At 47.8% G+C, this 12,687-nt stretch overlaps 1 long non-coding RNA gene across 5 annotated transcripts in view; it reads right to left on the bottom strand.

Annotated features, from left to right (window-relative positions):
* The window catches only part of LOC102975843 (uncharacterized), a 271,154-nt gene that overhangs the window by 136,317 nt on the left and 122,150 nt on the right, over window positions 1-12,687 (bottom strand). For 2 of the 5 annotated variants that reach the window (XR_003682313.2, XR_008618796.1), the window contains exon 5: window positions 7,743-8,001. This is a non-coding gene — a long non-coding RNA (uncharacterized lncRNA). Of the gene's footprint in view, window positions 1-3,371; window positions 8,002-12,687 lie in introns of those variants that run through there. The other 3 variants (XR_003682311.2, XR_003682312.2, XR_449338.4) reach the window with 2 other exon arrangements.

The raw sequence follows: 12,687 nt of genomic DNA, 5'->3' as shown, positions 1-12,687 counted from the left end.
CGGGGCACGAACCCGTGTCCCCTGCATCGGCAGGCGGACTCTCAACCACTGCGCCACCAGGGACGCCCGACTTTTGGACTTTGTTTGATGGTGAGCCCTTGGGGAAAATTCCCTGAGCCAATAGACTCTCTTTTTGTGTATAAGCCAGTTTGAGTTGGATTTCTATCGATTGTAACCACAAAGGGTTTCAATAATAGATAGGTAATAATACTGATATTGGTCATGACTATGCACTATTTCCTTCCAAACAACTCTAGGAGGTTAAAGCTATCATCATGCCCATTTTGACATGAAGAAACTGAAGCCTGGAAAGATGGGCAAAATTTCCTAGTGCCACACAGTCTTAATTTGAGGGACCAGGGGTTCGAGTGTCTGATCCCAAGTGAGGAAAGAGATTGGGGAGAAATCCCAAATTCTGCTTATATAATAGTGACTAATCCCAGTGAGGGACAAAAAGAAAGGAAATAGCTAGAAAAAAACCCAATGTGGTCACAGAGGGTGATCACAGGTGATCTCAGATCTTTAGAAAGGCACCCAAAGGTGAAGAGAGACACAGAATCAAGGAGGACATGCATGAGGGGCCCGTACCTGTGAGACCAGTCCTGGGAAGGACTAATGTCCAGAATAAGCAGAGGCTATTGTGGAGCCACAATGTTATGAGGGTTTTTAAAGCTACTGGAAGAGCAGAACAAGAAAGGGCCAGGGCTCTGCATGGAGAAGACGCTAAAGTGTAAAGACTTGACAAAAAGGAGTCAGATTCAGCAATTTCAGTTTAGCTTCCCTGTTTTCTAGTTCTTCATAATGTTCTTCCAAAGGTAGAACCCGGGGCTGGTGAGAAGACAAGGCAGCGCTCGGATACCCAGACATGCTAAATGAGTTCGTCTTCAGCCCAGGCAAAGATGGAAGCCCTCAGAGGACCTCAAAGAAGCACCGTGATGAAACACTGGGCAGCTGACCCCTGGGCAAATTGTCCATTTTCAAAAACTGTAAAAGGGTAGATTGCTTGATGGTAACCCCTGGGGGAATATTCTAGAACTTTTGACCATGCAGATTGAAAACATTTCAAAAAGAACACGGGGGTGGAGGACTTCCCCGGTGGTTCAGTGGTTAAGACTCTGCCTTCCAATGGAGGGGGCACGGGTATGACGGGGAACTAAGATCCCGCATGCCGCGGGGTGCAGCCAAAAACTAAAAACAAGCAATTCAGCTCCTTCATGTATTGAAAAACAAATTATTATTAAAAAAAAAAAAGAACACGGGGAACAACATGGGCTCAAGTCCCCCACCGCTGCCCCCCCGCCACCAAACACCTGGGAATCTTTTGTGATCAAACAGGTGCATCTGGTAAGCATTGTACACCTAAAATAACATCAGCCAAGCAGTTGACAAAGTCTCGTTCTTGAAATGGAGGAATGTGGACCAGGTGAAAATAAGATGAGGTGGATCCCTAGCTAGTTGAAAAACAGACCCCAAACAGAAAGATGAACACTCTGAAGTCTTGTTGAGGTCGGGGAGGTGGGGATCCTAGATCTGTGCCAGCGGCTGTGTCCTTCCACCCGCCCAGCCCTAACGGTGTCCCTGGAGTGTCCTTTGACGCCACTGATGGCACAGGAATCAGAGCCGCACCACGGTCGAGGGTATCAGTGCTGGGGACTGATGCAAATCCATCAGCTAGCCGCGCCCTGTTGACCCTAGGAAACTCACTTCCGCTCTCGGAGCTGCAGTTTCTTTCTTGGTCTGCGCCATGGGGATAAAAACAACCCCATTCCCCACCCGCCCCCAGCGATGTCATCCGTAGGGCTGAGGCCGGGGATGCGAAGCACACGGTTCGGCGTCCGGCCATGACAGCTAATGCCTTTGTCATCATTAGGCTGTTGCCCTAGTGCTGGCCATCTCTGTGTGCCACCCCACTGCCCCGACCTGGGAGGCACAGGACCTGGCTCCCCGCTGCCTCGGCTCCAAGTCACAATAGCCTTGTGACTTTGGTCAAGTCACTCCACCACTCCAAGCCCCGGTTTCCTCATCTGTAGACACAGCTTTCAAAGCCTTGAAAAAAGATGTCAAAGGCACTTGTGTCAAATATGTGGGCAACTAGAAGCTCAGGGGGACAATAAATGTAATAAATCACCAAATCGTGAATGATGAAAACTCATTAGAATAAGAGGCCAAACCAACAAGATCAATAAAAATCGAGTCAGAGTATATATCAATAAAAACACTGAGAATTAAAAATGAAACACAGAAGAACATGCAGGGTAGGGGCATGGCTATTTTGTCAGCTGCCTGTGTGAAAATAAGATCTAAGGAATAACCCAAATGTCCAAAAGTAGCATGTGAAATAGCTAATGAACCAAAGTGACCTGGGAAGCCATGTACAGTTCTGAAGGCTGAGAAGTAGGTGTCAGAATATTCTGACACCTTGGAATTTAAATGGAAATTATGCTACAAGATAAAAAGCCAAAGACCAAATATTATCTACTTGATAGACATAGTTATGTAGAAGTGTTGCATGCAAATTTATAGCAATTGGTGGAAAATGTTTCTCTAAAAGTTGTACCCTCACCCCCAGAACAAAAGAAAGTGGTAGTTTTCATTGCCATGGAGTTAATGTCAGTGAGTAATGCATGGGATTGCTGAAAGCTGATGTAGCTTTAGTTGTATCAGTGGAAGTATAATGTCTCTATAATGTGCTGGCCCCAGGGGCTGGTCCAGGTACCAGGTATGGCAATCTCCTAAGAGCTCATCCAGGTAACAGGCGTGATGGAACATGGTTGATGGGTGTGGCCATCCCACACAAACTGATTCAAGTATACTTCTGGACTGACCTTTTGAGAAGAAAATTAACAATACCTCCCAGACAGATGGAGGAATTAAAGATGGAAATGAACTCACTGTACCACTAAAAGAAAATAGGAATAAACATTTATCTGCACCTGGGAGGGAGGAAAGCATCCTAAAGATAAAATTAATGGGAATAATCATAAAGGAAAATATTGGTAGACATAAAAAATTTAAAACTTCTCAGGCATAAATTACCATAACAAAATTAAAAGACAAGAAAATAACTGGGAAACATATATGACAGATAATGGGTAATTATGTGTGTGTGTGTGTGTGTGTGTGTGTGTGTGTGTGTGTGTACATAGCACAAGACTAACAGAAAAACAGGCAAAAAAACACAAGCAAGTATTTTAAAGGAAACTAAATGCAAATGGTCTATAAGAAATTAAGAGATGCTCAAACTCAACAACAACAAAATAAATGCAAACAAAAACAGTAGGCTAGGGACTTCCCTGGTGGCTCAGTGGTTAAGAATCCACCTGCCAATATAGCGGATACAGGTTTGATCCCTGACAAGAAAATAACTGGGAAACATATATGACAGATAATGGGTAATTATGTGTGTGTGTGTGTGTGTGTGTGTGTGTACATAGCACAAGACTAACAGAAAAACAGGCAAAAAAACACAAGCAAGTATTTTAAAGGAAACTAAATGCAAATGGTCTATAAGAAATTAAGAGATGCTCAAACTCAACAACAACAAAATAAATGCAAACAAAAACAGTAGGCTAGGGACTTCCCTGGTGGCTCAGTGGTTAAGAATCCACCTGCCAATATAGCGGATACAGGTTTGATCCCTGGTCTGGGAAGATCCCACATGCTGTGCAGCAACTAAGCCCGTGCGCCACAACTACTGAGCCTGCACCCTAGAGCCTGTGTGCCGCAACTACTGAGCCCACGAGCTGCATCTACCAAAGCCCGAGTGCTCTAGAGCCTGTGCTCTGCAACAAGAGAATCCACCGCAGTGAGAAGCCCGTGCACTGCAACGAAGACTAGCCCCCGCTCGCTGCAACTAGAGAAAGCCCATATGCAGCAACAAAGACCCAAGGCAGCAAAAAAATAAGTACAAATTTAAAAAAGATCAAATAAAACAAAACAAGAGTAAGCTAACATTTGTCTTTCAAGATGGCAAAAATAGATGACGGTACATACAAGGGTACAGGGACAGGGCAACAGTGTAGCTGGGGGTGCTAATTAGAGTCTCCCTCCTGGCACTCAGTAGCTGAGTGTCTTTGAGTAGTTTATTTAGCCTTCCAAGTCATAAACTGAAGATAATCATAATTCCTGCCTGACGGGGATGTCAGGAGGATTGGCTGAGATTAACCTCACCCAGTGGTGACACTTCATGAAATTTTTTCTAATTAGAGGCAAGCCAGCCAGGTATGGCTAAATAATTCATGATACATTTATAAGGTGAACTATTACACAGACATTAAGCATATTATAAAAGACTATTTCCTAATGAAAACTGCTAGAGATATTATGATCCCAGTATTGTAAAGTAAAATACGATATACTTTTTTATATACAGAAAAAAAAATGGCCAACATTTTGTTTCTTCTTTCATCTCTAGGTGATGGGCTTTACAGGTGTTTTTTTTTTTTTTTTAGAAAAAAAAAGCGCTATAAGGACAAAAATGGTATTGAAACTAAACAAAGTCAAAAGGAAGCAAAATATCTTATATTGTGCCCTGACAATGTCAATTGGCATGTTTAGATTGCTGGGAACCTTGAATTACATGAAGCAGTTGGGGAAGATGATTATGTGCAGCCTGGAAGAGACAAGGTTGTGTGAGGGCCATACCATCTGTCTGCACATGTTTGATGGATGTCACATCAGGGCGTGTCCCAATTCTGCCCCTTGGAACAGCATGTCACCTGCCTCTCAATGATAGTACCATCCAGGGAAGATTAGGACTCCAAGGTCTACGGGACTTGAGGTCACACTTGGGCCCCTGGGGAGACTCTCCCAGTTGCTGGTTGTCATCTTGGCCCAGGGGAGCAGGCATGGACCCCACTCTTCTAGGGGTTTGGATTTGATAACTTCTTTCTTTCTTTCTCTTTAAGATGGCAACCTGTAAAAATGATTAATTATGGGACAAAGAGGAGGGGTCAGTGTAATCATTCACGGACTGAGAGTATGAAAGGGGGGAGTGGTTAACACGATCCTCAGGAATATTCTACCTTTTACACAGAAAAAATGCATGTTGGATTCATTTCTGAGACTTTCCACCCTGCTGCTCTGTGACATACTGTAGCAGAGATAAAACTAGTCCAGAAGTTGCTTCATCACAGTTGAGTAAAATTTAAATAATTTCTCAGTGGACTAGGTCTGTAGAAGCCTGGGTTAAAAAGAAGAAGGTAACCCAATGATACAGATCAAACCTAACCCCCAGGAGTGGAGGCTGTGTCACAGGTTTCCAAGTGGGAGTCAATTAACCATCAATAAGGATCACACATCACTGGCCACAACAGAGTCAATGTGACTGTTGAGGTAAATATTGGAAGTGAGCAAATTTGGCACCTGATATCCGTTCCCCACCCAGAAGTGTAGGTCCCTAAATATATGTACCCATAGAAGAGCTTGTTTCTTCTTGTCTTTCTACTTCTGCCCTCAAGGTCACAAGACAGCTGCGGGAGCTCCTGCTTTCACATCCATGTCCCAAAGAGGGAGGAAGGGAATATCTCCACAACTGAGTCAACTCTTTTTAATATACCTTCCCAGAAGTCCCACATCATTTAGGTGGGCTGTCTGATCCAGAAGTGGACAAGTGACCCGGAACCACTAACCAGCACGCCCCATGTCCCATTCCCAGTGACCAGTCCAGGATGAGCAGCTGGTCCTGTCACTGACGTTCCCAGACGTCTGTCACCTGGGCTGCTAAGAGGGCAGGCTGTGAGCTGAGCTTCTGGCAGCCAACTCATAGCCATCTCTGGGGGTGGAGGTGGAGGATAAGAGGGAGGCAAAGCAGAGAGATGGGGTGACTGAGACCCAGTCCTGCTGACGTCACCAAGTCTGGCAAGTCTTGGACTTTTCATACGGGGCCAGCAGTGTGAATGCGCACCTTCAAACCGTGGGGGGCCAGACTGCTGGGTGATGGAGGAAGATTTAAAATGTGACAGGATGGGAAGGTAAGCCAACAGAAAAGGTTGTATTTTCTAAAGTGAGGAGTATTTTCTCTGCATTTTAAACCATAGATAAAAAGGAAGGCCTTTGGGGACGTTTCCTGGCCTGGCCTTCTGAACCTGTGAGTTATGTGTTTCTCACTTAAAAGCATCTCTGTTCCTCGGAGTGGGAGGCCCATGGAGAGGCAGGGGCGAGCGAGGCCAGTGGGGAAAGATGGGCGATTCAGGAATAGTACTGGGACTACAGGGCAGCCATCTGGAGAAAAAAGGTTGCAATAGGGAAGAACAACTCTGACTCCATATTAGATTTGTGTCTTTTACTTTAACCCTTGTATTCTATTGCCTTTGCTTTGAGTTAAGAATGCTGCCTATAGCCTAAAATATACAGGATAGCCCATTCTCAAGACTCTGACCTTTAAGGGTACAACACTTTTCCATTCACACAGAGGTTAAAAGTTGCAGAACAGAGAACACCATTCGTCTTGTTGGAGGTTTACAGGAACATGGTGACCTGACCTACGTGGACAGCTGCAAGAACAAAGGATTCCAACACCAAGAAGTCTGCAACAACCCATCACCCCCCCCCCCTCACCTGGCCTTTAAAAGCGCTGAAACCCTTCCGTTCAGGGTTTTTTGGGCATGAGCCACCCATCTCCTTGCTTGGCCCTGCAATAAACCCTTCTCTGCTCCAAACTCTGATGTTTTGGTTTGTCTGGCCTCTCCGAGCATTGGGCACACAAACTCGCATTCGGTAGCAAGGTGAATCCACACTTCAATTACTACGTAGCCAACCAAAAGCTACACAGATCAAAGAGTTAAATGTAAAAAAAATGAAACCATAAAAGTACTAAAAGAAAATAATAATGATTTCTTCACTTCAGAGGGAGGAATACCTTGATTAGCATAAACACAAAACACAAAACCAGAAAGCAAAATAATTTGATGAAAATAACTACATAAAAATCAAGTTTTCCCTGCATGGCCAAACCTACCACAAACTCAAATGTCAAACTGAGAAAAACTATTTTAATTAATATCACAGACAGCACAAATATCCCTAATATATAAAGACTCCTCTAAATCAATGAAAGACCAACAGTCAAGTAGAAAAAGGGGCAAAGGATGTGAACTGACAAGATACAGGAATGGGAATACAAATGGTCCTGAAGCATTGGAAGAAACAACATCATTCAAGGAAAGAAAATGCCATTTACATTTACACCAAGATGCCATTTTTCATCTTTCAGATGGTCTAACTTTAATCACATGCCGTATTCAAAAAGATGTTTGGAAACAGGCACTTTTATTCATCCTAGTTGTTCGTAGAATAGTACGGTTTTGATGGAGAGAAATTTTGCAACACCAAAACTGCAAATGCACTTATCCCTTTACCTGGGAACTCTGCCTCTGAGAATTCATCTACAGAAATTCTTACACATGGGTGAGCTGCGTGCACATATATGGATATTTAGGCAACATCGCTTGTATTTGCCAAAGACGGGATACAACCCAAATGTCTAACATTCTGTAACTAGTTAAATAAACTGTAGTAAAGTATGTTGTCCTTTATGCAACAAAATAAAGCTGGAGTTTGTGCAAAGAATAGCCCCAACAGGATCCTTAGGAATCTGACACTGATGGTTGCCTCTGGGGGTCCAGGGAGTCAGGCTGAGAGGGAGACTCTTCTCCACACACTGGTTTGAATCTCTGACACTTTGGACCATGGGCAAGGGTTATCGATTAAAAATACTTTTTAAAATTTAAAAAGTAAGATACCTGTGTTCTTTTTTCTCCCCAGGGGCAGCCGGATACAGCAGGTAAGTAGCTGGGTGCCCAGGTGGACGCCATACCCCTGAATCCTGGCCAGGTCACCAGAGCCTGGCCAGATATCCTAGGTGTCAAGACCACAGGATGGAAGGTCTGGGGCCGGACCTCAGCTGTGTGCCGTGTGGAGGCGTGTCCCACGCTCACTTGTGGCCGTCACCTCACGTCTGGGGGCCTGCTGGAACCCGCTCCTCTGCTCAGAAGTTTTCATCTAATTGTGAATTAATTAGTACACATTAGCGGTGAATCCTATAGCCTCTCAAAATCCTTTTGGAGGCAGGCAGAGGAGAACATGTTTTAAATCTGACATAATTAAAATGTCACAGTTACTTGTGCCCCTAGGTACCGGGGAAGGGGAGGGGTTCATGGATGGTGACCCAGTTCATGACCAGGGCACTGTTCACAGCTCCAGGGCCCCTCATTTGACCTCTTCCCAGGGCAGGTTTCAAACAAAACCCCTCAATCTGCTCTATTCACTGCACCTCAATTAGAAACAAACTCTCACCGATCCTGGACCCTGAGCTGGGGTGAGCCCATCGCAGGGTCCCATGGCTTCTTCAAGGACAGGGCTGCGCTGTGGCTCTGGGCTCTGTCGCAGTGTCACTACGCTCAGGTTCCTGGCTCAGAGTCTGTCTTCTGAATCCCAGCAGCTGTGGGTGACGGCCTGCTGCTAAATCCCTAGTGGGCCCAGCTTGGCACTCGGCTCCTTGGCGAGCTCCCAGCTAGCACGCTGTGAAGGACGGGTGTCCTTGTGGCCCTCGAGGGCCTGGCCAACTGCCTGTGGATGTGTGCAGATGTTGAAGGCTGTCTCGACCCCTCTGGAAGGTTTGCATCTACTCAGGGCTTCCCTCAAGGCCCACTCGAGGCTGGCTGTCAGAGGAGTCGAGCAGAGAACCTGGGTTACTCTTACAAATGGCCAGATGGAGACTGTTGTTTGTTTGTTTGTTTATCTATCTATTTTTGGCAGGGGAAGATTTGTTTTGATTATATCTTTTTTAAATTAAATTGAAGTACAGTTGATTTACAGTGTTGTGTTATTTTCTGCTATACAGCACAGCAATTCACTTATCCATATATATAATGCATACATATATGTTCTTTTCCAGATTCTTTTCCTTTACAGGTTATTACAAAATACTGAGTATAGTTCCCTATGCTATACAGTAGGTCCCTGTTGGGTATCTATTTTATATATCGTAGTGTGTATCTGTTAATCCCGAACTCCTAATTTATCCCTCCCCCCCCACCTTTCCCCTTTGGTAACTATAGATTTGTTTTCTATGTCTGTGGGTCTATTTCTGTTTTGTAAATAAGTGCATTTGTATCTTTTTTTTTTTTTTTTAGATTCCGCACATAAGCGATATCATATATTTGTCTTTCTGACTGTTTTTCCATGAGGTAAGGAAATGCTTAGTCAGAGGCCTGGAGCGACCCCTCTGCGGATGAGCCTACGTGGGTGTGTGTGTGTGCACATGTGCGTGAATGTTTGCACATGGGCTGGGTGTGCATGTGTGATTGTGCACGTGCGTGCCTGTGTCCACGTGGGCAGCAGGCAGGTGCAGGCACCCCCCGGCAGCTGCACAGGCCGGCTCCGTGGTCTCACTAGACTCCCCTTCCCGTGCATCAGAGGTTTTACACACAGAAAGGTTAGAGAAATTGGCCACCTGCCGTGCAAGATCAAAACATCTGGGTGCCCGGCCAACAGGGCTGTTTCCGCCGGCAGAGGCGCTGCCTGGCGAGACATCGGCTGACCTGTCATCCTGTGCCTTTGATGTTGGGGCCCTGAGGGGTCAGCCTGGGCATCTGTTCTGTGCCCACTTTTCTGGCTCAGGAGGAAAGTAGGCCCACGCTGGGCAGGAAGCACAGCTGCCAGCATTTCTGGTTAAGGACATGACGAGGGAGGAAAAAAGGAAGAAGGAGAGAGGGGGTGGGGGAGGGGAATAGGAGGGACTACCAACTTGGAGTGGAGGGGAGGGGACCCCGATGAGGTTTGGAGAGGGCAAGCAGGGAGCTTGGTGCAAACCCACACCTGCGTTTCTCTCTCGAAATCACTCGCACGCAGGCTGATGGGAAGCAGCACAGGCCCCGCTACCCGGGGCTCCTCCGTGTCTGGCTGGCTGGGTCTCAGATCCACAGCAGTCATTTCTGGTCAGCTCTGGGCTCTAGACTACGGCCTCAAGGAGACGGTCAAGGTGACTGAAAGGGTCTCCTCACCATCATGGTGTCCTGGCTTGTTTTGGGGGGACCGGAGAGCCCTTGCAGCTAACCTGCTGGGGCCCTCCGGGAAATGACGCTCCTCCCGTGGGCCTCACCTTCTCCTTATAAAAGGCATGTTGAGGGCTTCCCTGGTGGCGCAGTGCTTGCGAGTCCGCCTGCCGATGCAGGGGACGCGGGTTCGTGCCCCGGCCCGGGAGGAGCCCACGTGCCGCGGAGCGGCCGGGCCCGTGAGCCGTGGCCGCTGCGCCTGCGCGTCCGGAGCCTGCGCTCCGCGACGGGAGAGGCCGCAGCAGTGAGAGGCCCGCGTACCGCAAAAAAATAAAAAAATAAAGTCTTTATCTGAGGGGAATGGAGGATTTGGAAGCGGAAGCCAGGGGGAGTTTGTTAAATGTGGAAATGTACGCTGTGCATGTACACAGGGGACTTTTCCTGAAAGCACAAAATATTGCCACAGTGCTGTTAGGAGGTCCTGTATCCCCAGATACACACGTGGGTGGAGGAACATCCGTAGCAGCAGAAGGGGGTCGACGGTCCACGACCGCACGTCTGTATGAAGGCCAGTGTGTGTGTGTGTGTGTGTGTGTGTGTGTGTGTGTTGGGGTGAAGGGGACTCCAAGGACCCCTGAGTAGCGTATGGAAAGTAAAAGTACCCAACACTCAGCTCAAGCAATTGTTTTTCTCCTGGAGGCTAAAATTCACGGGCAGGTAGCCAACAGGCACATTAGGATGAGAGATGTAATCTGTTTATAATACGTTTGCAAAATACATCTTGATGCAGTGCGCGCGCACCGCGCCCTAACCCGTGTGACACTGCCTTGGCCCGGTGGCCACGCCGGGCGCCCCGGAGCTCACAGGCCAGCGTTTGCAAAGCCCAGCCCTCACTTCTCACTCGTCCGCTTCCCTCTGGGGTGGATAAACACATTCCCAAAGACCACAGCTGGGGTGTCTGGGAGCCAACAGAAGCTGCTGCTCCCTGCCTTGCTGGAGCCGTCGCTGCTACCGAGGCAAAGACTTGAAATCTCCAGGTGGGAAGACACCCCGGAGGTCACTCATCCCTCCGATGCAGGAAGCCCAGGTCCCTGTGGATATCCTCCTGCAAGGGCCTGGGTTCTGCCAGGCCCCCCCGCTCCTGGGTAAAGCACTGCCCCTGCCTGCAGCACACTGCTGTCCTTTCCCGCATCTAAAGTCTCTGGGTCTGTAGCGCTGCCACTCTTCAGGCAATAGCAAACCAGCATTTATTGGGCATTTACTGTGAGCCTGGCACCGTCTAAGCACTTTACCTGCATCACCTCACTGGACCCACCCAGCAACGTTTGAGAGAGATACCATTATTACCCCATTTTACAGATGTGGAAGTGGAAGCTGGAGGGCTTAAAGGATTTGCCCCAAATCCTGCCATCCGTGGAATTAGTGTGGAGTCTGGGCTTGAACCCAGGTTTTTTCAACTCTGAATCCCAACTCCTTCCCATCAAACTCCCTGCTCTCCCGACCACATGGACATCCACACAAGGCTTCTCTCAGACCCACGCAGGTCCACCCCACCTCACTGCTCTCCTGGAAACACCCTCTAGCTTTTTTCCAGATCCCTCCCACCGACCTCTACGATTTCATATCCCCAAAGGGCAGGGGGTCCCTTTGCTCAGAACTGAGTAAACAACGAAACGCAGTGGCTCAAAGCACCCCGGTGAGGGTCGGACAGACCCGACTTAGCATTCTGCTTTAGCCTCAGCAAATGCCTGTCTCCTGTTTCCCATGGGTAAGAATAGAGACCTACCCACAGGGTGGGTGTGAGAGTTAAACAAGATAAAACAGAAAGAGCTCCCAGCCGGTGGGTGTTCGCACAGGAGCGGCAGCTCTGCTAAGGGGGTGTGTAGTGACAGATGTGATAAGGGAAGGAGGACATGTGGGTGGATGTCGGCCACCAAGTTTCACTCCGTCCCCAACTTCTGACTTTAAGAATCTCCCACCAGCAGGAGAGGGTTTGCTCGAGGACACACGCGCTAGGAACCCTCAGACCTCAGCCTGGCCGTGGCTTTCTCACTCCACGTTAGCATTTCCTGGGGAAGCACCTGCAGGAGTGGGAAGGGCGTGGGCGCAGGGGCTGGGGAGGCTGAAGGCACCCCTTCAGGAAGCCAAGGAGAAGGTGGGCTCGGGCGGTGGGCACAGGCCTCTAATCTGGCTGCTGTGGAGTTCCCTGTGCCATCTTGGCCAGCTGCCTCCTCTCGGGGCCTTGGGTCTTCCCACCCTTTAGGGATGATGGAGAAGTCAATTCTGAAGTTCGTGAATTCCCAGGCATGAAGGTGCTGTACAAGCATAGACTTTTTTTTTTTTTCACATCTTTATTGGAGTATAACTGTTTTACAATAGTGTGTTAGTTTCTCCTTTACAACAAAGTGAATCGGTTATACATATACCTATGTTCCCAGATCTCTTCCCTCTTGCGTCTCCCTCCCTCCCACCCTCCCTATCCCACCCCTCTCGGTGGTCACAGAGCACCGAGCTGATCTTCCTGTGCTATGCGGCAGCTTCCCACTAGCTATCTACTTTACATTTGGTAGTGCATGTATGTCCCTGCCACTCTCTCACTTCGTCCCAGCTTGCCCTTCCCCCTCCCCGTGTCCTCAAGGCCATGCTCTAGTAGGTCTGTGTTTTATTCCCGTCCTACCCCTAGGCTCTTCAT

This window comes from Physeter macrocephalus, chromosome 12 (genome assembly GCF_002837175.3).
Source record: "Physeter macrocephalus isolate SW-GA chromosome 12, ASM283717v5, whole genome shotgun sequence".
NCBI lineage: Eukaryota > Metazoa > Chordata > Mammalia > Artiodactyla > Physeteridae > Physeter > Physeter macrocephalus.
This window is presented reverse-complemented; position numbering and strand designations above follow the sequence as displayed.